The sequence below is a fragment of the Equus asinus genome, chromosome 8, assembly GCF_041296235.1.
Source record: "Equus asinus isolate D_3611 breed Donkey chromosome 8, EquAss-T2T_v2, whole genome shotgun sequence".
Taxonomy (NCBI): Eukaryota; Metazoa; Chordata; class Mammalia; order Perissodactyla; family Equidae; genus Equus; species Equus asinus.
The window spans coordinates 86578035-86588798 of NC_091797.1; the positions used below are offsets into that span (position 1 = coordinate 86578035).

At 52.8% G+C, this 10764-nt stretch overlaps 1 long non-coding RNA gene across 1 annotated transcript; it reads left to right on the forward strand.

Annotated features, from left to right (window-relative positions):
- Positions 1–207: 207 nt before the first annotated feature.
- Positions 208–5596, forward strand: LOC123288027 (uncharacterized). Its single transcript, XR_006531513.2, has 3 exons — positions 208–611; positions 1415–1620; positions 5182–5596. It is a non-coding gene; the product is annotated as an uncharacterized lncRNA (long non-coding RNA).
- Positions 5597–10764: the final 5168 nt, after the last annotated feature.

The window sequence follows — 10764 nt, forward strand, 5'->3', positions numbered from 1 at the left end:
GGCCTAAGAGCATTTCATCCACACCCTTACTGCAGATGGGAACACTGGATCCAGAGAAAGCAAGGGACTCGCCCGAAGTCACCCCGCAGTTAGCAGCAGAGCAGCCGTCCCAAAGTCTCCTGGTCCACGGGACAGGTTATTCCCACAATGCAACGGGGACCCTACACACCACCATGTAAAGGTTCATTGTGACTAGAGACCCGCAGTTCTCAGGGCGCGGTTTCCGGGCCAACAGCCGCAGCGTCACTGGGGAGCTCGTCAGGAAGGCGGACGGTCAGGCCCCACCGCAGACCTGCCGGATCACCCCTCTCGGGGAGGCCCAGACGGCTGTGCGCTAACGAGCTGCCAGGGGATTCTGGTGCTCGCTCAAGTCTGAGACCCACGGATACACGCGTTTCCATCAGGGATATGTTCTGGATGCCGGAACACACCCCCGCGTCCCTCCGGTGAACAGTGATGGAAAACGGAGGTGCTGGGACCAGACGGGATGGATTTGATGGAATCCCCGTCTCCACCACCGTGAGCTGTGTGAGCTGGGCAAGTGCTTTCACCTCTCTGAGCCTCAGTTTCCTCACCTGCTGTGGACGGAGGAGGAGAAGACGGGGAAGGAGGTAGGGGACGAGGAGGAGGAGGCGGGGAGGAAGCAGCCTGTGCGAAGAGCAGGCCCGCGGGAATCCTGGAAGGGGGGCGGTGAGCAGGCGCTGCACGGGTGCATGGAGCCGGCCTCCTGCTGCCTCCCGAGCCAGCCAGAGGCTGTGATGAGGTGCGGGTTCCACCAGCGGCAGAGCGAGGATGCTGGACTGCAGGCCAGGGCCCTGCGTGCGAGATGGAGGCGGGAGGCACAGCCCCACGGGGTCCGCAGGGAGGAGCAGGGGCCTCGGGACGCAGGTCTCCGGCCACCCATTCTGAACACGGCTGAGAAGTTTGGCTTTTCCTTGCTTCGAGTGAAAAGGAGTTGGGATTTTAAAAAAAAATAGCAGATTCCAAACTCTTTAAGTCCTGACGTGGGGATACGGGGCCTGCGAGCGCGGTGCCCCCGGGGCATGCGGAGGGGCCTCTGTTTACTCCCTGGGAAACCGTGTGTAGTTCCAAGATGCTCCATGAGCTCCATCGACGCCCCGCTCCCGCTGGCTGGTCCTAGAATCCTGGAGCTCTGTGTCAAAGGGCATCTCAGGCCACATCCCGGCCTGGCTGGAAAGAGCGCGGTGATCGATTAGCAATGCCTGCTCTGGACCCGGGGAGGGGCTTTGCCTGGTCCATCCCACTCTGTCCTCGGGCAAAAGTCCCCAGTGGGTCCTGGAGGCTGGGGGCTGGTCCCGGGTCCGCCCCGTCCTGTCCCAGGGATTGGTCCACCCCAGTGTAGATGAACCTATGTCTTAATTCCACACCCCTTGGTGTCCGTTTCCATCGTTAGCGCTCACGGGTTCCTAACCCTCTGCCTGAAGCTTCCTCAGTCCCCCTGGTCATAGGATGCTAACCTGCGCCCGCCACAGAGGCTGTCAAACCACAGGAACCTTCAGAGAAGCGAAGGATTCTCCGGAAGTCCAAGCTCTGCCTATTTTGGATTTCCTTTAGGAATGGGAGCTCCGTTTCAGCCAATGACAGGCTGTGTGGCCTTGGGTAAGTCGTTAGTCTTCTCCGATTCCTTCAATGCTCTGTGGTTAAGTTATGGGGGTGATTAAATTGTGGGTCTCGAGATAGGGCGATTGTCCTGGATTATCCAAGCAGGCCCACTGTCATCAGAAGCGTCCTTCTAAGAGGCAGGCCTGAGGTCAGAAGGAGAAGGTGAGGACCGGAGCAGAGATCTGAGTGCTGCGGCCGCAAGCCAAGGAATGCCGGCAGCCTCTACGCTGGAAGAGGCAAGGAACAAATTCTCCCCTGGAGCCTCCGGGAGGAATCAGCCCTCCTGACACCCTGGTTTTAGCGGCAAGTGACTCGTTTTGGACTTCCGACCTCCAGAACTGTAGAAGTATAAATTTGTATTTTTTAAGCCACTAAGTTTGTGGCAATTTGTGACAGCAGCAATAGGAAATGAATACAGGGCTGTTCCCAGAGGAGACCAGAACACTGGCCTGGTGGCAGGCAGATCTGTGTTTGAGTCCCTGCTGCACTTGCTAGCTGTGTGACCTTGGGCAATTTCCTAACCTCTCTGAATCTCAGCTTTCTCCTCTGCACGTGGAAGGAATAAAGTACCTACCTCCAACCATTGTTGGGAGAATGAAATGAGTTGATGCACACAACATGCTTAGAACAGAGTCTAACACACAGTTAGCTCTCAATAATTATTGGAATTTTTCCCCTTCCGTTAGGCTACCTTCCCAAATGCAGGCTTCTCCTCTCCCCTGGGACACTGCTAGAGCCGCCTTCCTGATGCTCCATGTTGTTCAGTAGCATGCCACTGCTCAACAACATTCCGTGGCTCCCCAGTACAACGTCTTCACTCTGTTTGCACGGGGCTCCTGCCTCCTTCATCTCCCAGGAAGGAGAAAACTAAAGAGATGGCAAAGCTGAGATAAGACTTGAAGAAGCCAAACCTTCAGATGTCACTTGACATGTCACCTTCTTCGGGTCAGCACCCCTGTCGTGCATTCTCACAGCAGCCTGTCCCTGCGGCGGCCTCCAGCTCTATTGTAATGCAACGATCTTTCGTGTTGTGGACGCAACATCCATCTCCCCCTCCGCACAGAAGCTCTGCGGGGCGGCGCCTGGTGCTGGGCACACAGTAGCTGCTCAATAAATGTTTGTCAATTGAATGAATAGATGGATGACCACAGCCAGCAGCCCGCTCAGGCCAGCCGGGCCGAGGACCCAGGCACTTCCTCCTGACGGCCAAGGTCTGGTTCTCAACCACCGGGAGGACTGCAGAGTGACCCGATGGGTGGGTCGAGCCCAAAACTGTGTTGGAGACGTGCTTTGTGACTGTGCGCTGTGTGTTCCAGTAAGGTGACAGTTCCTTCTCCCGTCCTGCAGGCCAGGCCCGGGGAGGCCGGGAGACGGAAGCGGGGTTCCTGGAGCTGGTGGGGATTGTCTGAGGCGAAGGGAAGAAACACAGGCGAGAAGCTGAGTTTTGGGAACTGCGAAGGAGGCAGAGTTAGGAGGACGCGGCAGCCCGCTTGGTTCTGTGCGCTCGGCCAGCGCCCGGCCACTGAGCTTCCGTCCAGCCTGGGAAGGGTTAACAGCACTGAGTGGGGCCTGGGTGGGACGCAGTGGGAAGGCTGGGTCTGGGGCCAGGGGCGGGGGCTTTCCTGGTGGGGGTGGAGAAGGCCCGCTGCTCCCCCGGGAGCCCTGGGGCCCCACCCACCCAGCTCCTCCTGCTGGAGGAGACTGCTTTCCGCTCAGGGAGTGGTGGGACCACCCTGGAGGCCTGGGGGTGCGGACAGCAGGGTTGTTCCAGCCGTGCAGATGGGAGGAGCTTGCCCACTGTTCCCAGCCCTCAGGTGGTGTCTGGCTGCACATGGCTTGTTGATGGGAAAGCTTCCATTTTCCAGGGTGTGGAATGGAGGCCCAGAGAAGGCTAGCAGCTGCTCAAAGCCACACAGCAAGTCCTGAGCAGACGCTCCTCCCAGTTTCCCTGGAACTCTCCCAACTCTGCTGTGCACGCACGCACACGCACACACACGCAGGTTTTTTGTGACATTGCCCCTGCCTGTCTCTCCAGCCACATGGCCCACTCTTTCCCCTCCCTCTGCTCTGACCCTAGCAGGCAGTTTCAAACCCATGACCTTTGCCTGGGGCTCCCCTTCTGCCAGGAACGCCCTCTCTCGCTGCCCTGTGCCCAGCCTCCTGGTAACCTTGTCATTTTTCAAAACCGAGCTCAGGTGTCCTCACCTCCAGTCAGCCTTCCGGAGTTGCCCCTTCTCTTCCCACCTACCTGGGAAATTTGATCGCCCCTTCTGCCGGGCAAGTCTGTGCTTTGCCAACACATCCACCCCTTCTTAAATCACACTGCCTTTTCATTCTACCTCTGGCCTGCTGTCCCCCCAGCTCCCGACACTGGACCCGACCCATACTGGAAACGTGTGATGAATTGAGCCAGCCCTCATGCCCACTCCTCCCTCCCCAGGGCCAGCTGTTACTGTGAGCTACTAGGAATGGATCAGAAGCACCAACCCCACTGCATTTCAGCCTAGAGGTCAAGAACACAGGCCTTTGGGGTCGGAAAGACCTGGGTTTGAATCCCAGCCCTGCCACTTTCTTGCTGTGTGATCTTGAGTAAGGCACTTGCCCTCTCTGGGCTTCTCTTGTCCTTTCTGTAAAATGAAGATTGTAATCTCAGCCTCGCAGGGCTGGTTGGCAGGATTCTCTGAGATGACACATGTAGCGTGTAAGGCACGGGGCCCAGAGTAAGCGCTTAGTACATGGTGTTGCCATAATTGTGGGTCGTTTCTGGAAGCCCACCTGCACCCACCCTCCCTCCTGGCCCTGACCTTGGATCGGTCACCAAAGGCTCTGTTCTTGCTGCATTGTCAACACAGAAGAAGTGAAGCCACATTCCGGAGCCAGGTGTTCAGATTTGCATCCCAGCTCTGCCGCTCCTGTGTGACCTTGAGAAAGTGACTTTGCCTCTCTGAGCCTGTTCTTCCTCTGTAACATGAGATAGTAGCAGTCCTTGCCTGGCAGGGTATTGTGAGAATTAAAGACTGGCAGAGCCTTGTAAGGCTCCTGGAGCAGCGTCTGGCACGTGGTCAGTGCTGGCTGGCAAGGCGGGGTGGTGAGACCAAATCCACCCTCTGGGCGTCTTCTGCTTCCCTCTGCCAGCTCCTCCGCCTGCCCCACCCACCCATCTACAACCAGCCACTTGGCTTCTCTTCCCTTCACTGTTTGAAAAACCCCCGGCCTCCGAGACCCCTGGGCTCAAACCCTTCCGGGCCTCAGACCTGCCTTCATCTCCTCCACGGCCACCCATCTCTGACTTTTTCTCTAGAGGACCCGTTTCTTCCAGAAGACTCTGTGCAGATCCCCCAAAATATACAGCATGTGAAAATGGACCCGTTCAGCGGGAGGGCACGGGGAATGGGGGGCCACGCCCCTCCAGCGCCTGGTCGCCGGCGCCCCTCCCGGCTCCAGGGGAGCACAGCCTGGAAGCTGCCCACTGAGCCAGCCCACCCCACCCGCCACCACCACCAGGGGAGGGGGGCGTTTGCATTTTCCATTTTCATATAATTTCATTTTATTTTTCAGTTCGATATTTGAAACTTACAGAAGAGTAGCAACAAAGTACGAAGAACTTCCTTATGCCTTCACCCTAAGTCACCGATCATTTATATTTTGCCCCATTTGCTTTATCCTCCCCTCCCCCGCCCCTCCCTGGCTCTCTCTCTCTGCGCATCTTTTCTGGAACCCCTCCCATTTTGCATATGGGAAAACCACGACCCAAGGAGTCGCCCCGGCCCCTTGGCGCAACATCAGAGGCCCGGACCCTGAGGTCCATCGGCTTGTCGAGGGCCTACGGAGACATCTGAAACCTGAAATTACAGGCAGACCGACCCCAGAACACCAACGGGCAACTCAAAAATCAAAATTAATAAATGTCTGATTGAATGTCTACAATTCATTAGCGACTCCACTGCTTTTCAACAGCACTCGTGTCCTTAGAAATAGAAAAGCACAGATCACAAGAACATGATGAATAATTTATTCTTCATAAAACCCCACATAGTTGGAGTTATTTTAAAACCTTTGCAAGATATTTTTATAAGAAATGCATCCATGTAGTGGGATCTGTAGGGATGTTTTGAGGGTCGCCGTGGTGTGGGGTGGGGTCCCCCCAAGTGTCAGAGGTCCCAGAGCCCTCAGAAGCCTTCAGACAAGCTTTCCTGGTCCACAGCCCTGTGAGCCGCCCTTGAATGGAGCATAAGATGGAAATTTTTCCACGTATTTTTACAAGGAGGCTGTATGTACCTTTTTATGTGGGTCATAAAAAAAATTTTTCAATTTTAAAAACACGGAGCAACAAGAGAAATTTGTCATAGCAACAGGGCCGCCTCTCCTATTTTTGAAAACTGAGCTTCTCCCTCCTTCTCTTCGCACAGAAAGTTTATTTTCCTGCCGGGGCCTCTGTCTCAGAGGCGAGCCCAGAACTCAGTCTGTCACCTCTGAGGAGAGAGGGGCGGGGGGTGGGGAGGGGCCCTGACTCTGGGTCCAGGTGGGTGCTTCCCAGGGGTCCCAGGCCTCGGACCCCCCTCGACTGGTATGTCCTGCAGGCAGCCAGGTGCCTCTGGCATGTCTGGTTCCCACCGGGGCCTCCCACTCGGTGTTCATTCACCCCACATGCCTCTTCAGCACAGCGCCTCCCGCCCTCGTAGGGGCACAGCAGTGGGACTTGCACCAGCTCTGAAGTGGTAAAATATTTCCTGACCAGTTGGCCAACCCCAGCTCTGCAGGACCCTCTCCTGGATCACCCCTGATCCAGGAGCTAAAGGGATAACAACAGGCAAGCAGGCAGCCAGGATCCAGACTCTGGGCTGCCTTTTAATTGGTCAGGGCCCATGTCCCATCAGATGATAAAAGGAATATTCCCGCAGCCTGGGGGCTTCAAGATAACCACTGAGGGAGCTTGAGAGCACAGTGTGGGTTCGAATCCTGCCCCACCACTTATCAGCTGTGTGACCTAAGGCAAGTGGCTTAACTTCTCTGTGCCTCAGTTCCCTTGCAGAGGTAACAATAGTAACAGTGAGTTGTAGTGGCTTGTGTTAACCCATATAAGTCACTTAGCATAGACCTGGCACCTAGCAGACGCATTAAATGTTTATCATCATCATCATCATCATTATCATCATCATCTCCTACTTCCTATCCTTCACAACAATTTTTGTGACCATCTCTTAGGAACAAAGCCATGAAATCAGAATCTAGGCTCCCTCAATCACCAGCTGAGGGACACTGGGCAAGTGACAAAATGTCTCTAAAGCTGATGTCTTATCTGTAAAATGGGCATAATAATATAAGCACACAGTTCAGCTCCTGGCTCGTGGTGAGGGTTCCTAAACACTGGCTGTTATTGTTATCAGGGGTTGGAAGACTGTGGCCCATGAGCCAAATCCGGCCCACTGCTTGTTTTTGTCAATAAAGTTTTATTGGAACACAGCCACGCCCGTTCATTTATGTCTTTCTCTGGCTGCTTTCACACCGCAGCCTTGGGGCTGAGCAGCTGCAAGAAGAGAATGTACGGCTCACAAAGCCTGAAGTGTTTACTATCTGGCCCTTTAAGAAAAGATTTGCCTGATTTTTATCGTTATGACCTTGAATAGCAGCAGTTGCAGTACAGGCACATTTCGTCTCCCTCGGGGGCCTACACAAGGGAAGATCGGCTTCCTGGGAACGGCCTGGACCCCTGCCGTTGGCCTCCAGTGGTCCAGAAACTTCCTATGGAGGGAGGGTCCGTAGCTTTCATTGGCTCCTCAAAGGAGTCCATGCCCATGCGAAGGCCACCGTCGCAGGAACATACGCATTTGAGGGGCCCGCCGGTGTCTGAATCAACACCGTCCTCCGTTTTCCCCGTTTTGCCCTTTCTCAGACAGTCCCACTCGGGGGCGCCAAGGCATGCAGCTGCATGAATAAGGTTTCTCTTTGTGCTACGTTGTCGCCTCTTCTGAAGCAGCGGCTGCCTCCTGGTTCAGTGCGCTCCACGTTCCTTTAGTGTGATGCTGAGGCGAGCGAAAGGAGACAGGGGCACCGAGAGCTCATCTAGAATTCGGGAAACCCGAGAATTATTCACCCCAGAAAGATGTCTTGCTAGCTCTGGTCGGATTCACTCCTTCGGGAGGCAGGCGGGAGAATCTGCCCTTCTCATTGGTTGAGCGGGATTTGGCCTGTGTGGTATGGAAAACTGCACAAAAAGTAACTCATGGGCTCCCCAGAGCTTGAGGATCTGGATGGCCAGGCTTCTTGGCTTCGTCCCCTGCCCACAGACAGCCGCCTTGTTTTCCACTGTTCTAGGCATCTTGGTTCCCAAAACCCTAATTGGGCCCTGACGTCACCTAAAAGACCAGGCTGGACGCAGCAGCCCGAAGGCCCTGTCTTGACTGGGGATCACCAAGCCTGGTGAAATCTGGGCACTGTGACGCCACTGCCACCCGCCCATCCCCTCCTCTGCTCGTTCACCCTCGTTTCTTCCCACCCCAACGTCGGTGACAGCCAGGGGACCAGTGCCCTGCTGAGATTCAGCAAAAGTCCCAGGTCAGGTGAGGACGGGGGTTCCTCCCCGGAGCGCCGGCTCCGCCGGTGAGGCTGGGACCACGTCTGTCGGACTCTCTGCTGAAGCTGCGGCACCTCCAACAGCCCAGGTGTGGAACCCGGGAACGGGTGTTCAGGTGTGAAGGCTACAACCGCGCAGCAGGGGAACTACATCCTTGATTAGGAGTCGAGCTTCACGGTGTGATGCCATTACAGTGACACAAATACGACAACCGCATCTTTTTGTCCATTTATTAGAATATAACGATGATTTTGAACCAAGGATTCGTGCCCCCTCCCTTCAGGAAATCCACTGATGGTCTCCAAGGAAGCCATAAACACATAACATCTACATGGGTGTGCCCATGTGGGCACATGGTTTTCGAGGGGGCGGGGCGACATTTTCAAAAGGGTTCCAGAACCCTAAATGGTTATAAACATGAGACCCCCAGGGCTGGCCCTGTGGCCGAGTGGTTAAGTTCGCGCGCTCCGCTGCAGGCGGCCCAGTGTTTCGTTGGTTCGAATCCTGGGCGCGGACATGGCACTGCTCGTCAGACCACGCTGAGGCAGCGTCCCACATGCCACAACTAGAAGGACCCACAACAAAGAATATACAACTATGTACCGGGGGGCTTTGGGGAGAAAAAGAAAATAATAAAATCTTTAAAAAAAAAAAAATGAGACCCCCAAATCTGATCCATATTTGTGCCCCTGATGCCTAGGACCATGGCTGGTTCATGACGGGTGTTCAACAAAAGCTGGCTGGATGAGTCTGTCACTGAGTGACTGTTGAAAACCACAAAGTGCCAAACTGCCAGACGGTCCGATTTCTTGGAGGGTCAAACCCCACTAATCCAGAATTTGGGGATCCCTTGAACGGATTTGTTTTTGTCACCAGGAAGGAAGAGGTAAATTAATGGGGCGAACAAGAATGAGTGGCAGCTGATGTTGGAGGGGACCCATTGCCGGCCAGCAAAGCGCTCTTGGGGTGACCATTTCCTGCCCCGTGCACTGAAGCAGGCTCCCCAAGGGACTTCACAAAGGGAATGCTTGCTCATGCAGACGGTCGTCGTCTGCACACCAACATAATGCGGCTGCATCTCTCGAAAGACATTCTGAGATCTAATGAGCCGGCCCTTCTACGCAGACTTACCTCTGATCGACCTCAAAATTCTTCCCCCAGACGAGGTTGTACCACAGCTGAGCCCAGGCTAGCTAGAAAATACACATGTTAAAAATTCGGTGAATTTTCAGTGAATTCCATGAAGAAGCTTTTCTTTGTAAATAACAATACCAGAGGATGCAGTGAAATAAACATTCAGATGAAAAGTAGGCGTGGGTGGTGGGCAGAGAAGGGTACATGGACATGACATTTTCAGAAAGCAACTTTGTAAGAGTCGTAAAAGCATTCACACCCTTACGTAGAGTATTGTACTTCTAGAACTTTGTCCTAAGGAGACCGTCACAATTGTGCACAAATGTTTATCCACAGAGATATATGGCTTAACATTATTAATAACAGCAAAGAAACAACAATACAAGTGTTAAACCATAAGTGTTAAATTATGGCGCACCCCTATGAAACAATAAATCGTACCATAAATTAGTTTCTTGAAACTTCATAAAAGTTTAAAAAAACTTTTGTGCTCCAAAGGATATCATCAAGAAAGTGAATGAACACTACAAAGAATGGGAGAAAATATTTGCAAACCATATGTCTTGTGTCTAGAATATAAAAAGAACTTTTATTACTCAATATAAAAAGACAAATAACCCAATAACCAAACCTAAAAATGGACAAGTGATTTAAATAGATCTTTCTCCAAGGAAGATATACAAATGGCCAATAAGCACACAAAAAGATGCCCCACATCGTTGGTCATTAGGGAAATGCAAATCAAACCACAGTGAGGCTGTGGATGGCTAGGGTGGCTGGTATGAGTGTTGGAAAGAATGTGGAGAAATTGGAATCCTATACACTGCTGACAGGAATGTAAAATGAGGCATCCACTTTAGAAAACAGTTGGGCAGTTCCTAAAAAGAAGAAACAGAGTTGCCATACAGCTCAGCAATTCCACTCCTAGCTATACACCCAAGAGAAACGAAACCATATGCCCGCACAAAAACATGTACACGAATGTTCATAGCAGCATTATTCAGAGTAACTGAAAAGCAGGATAAACAAAATGTGGTCTATCCATACAGTAGACTATTAGTCAGCCACAAAAAAGAATGAGGTGCTGATACTTGCTACAACAAGAAGGAACCTTGAAAACATTATGCTCAGTGAAAGAAGCCAGACACAAAAGGCTACATATTGTGTGACTCTATTTATAAGAACTATCAAGAATGACCAAATCCACAGAGACAGAAAGGAGAGGAGTAGCTGTATGCGGCTGGAGGAGATGGAGGGTGACTGCTGAGGCACACAGCGTTTCCTTTTGAGGCAGTGAAAATGTTCTAAAATTGATGGCAGGGATAGTTGCATAATTTTCTGAACATATTAAAACCCAGTGAAATGTACATTTTAGATGTGTGAATTGTATAGTGTGTGAATTATATCTCAATAAAGCTATTATATTATTATAA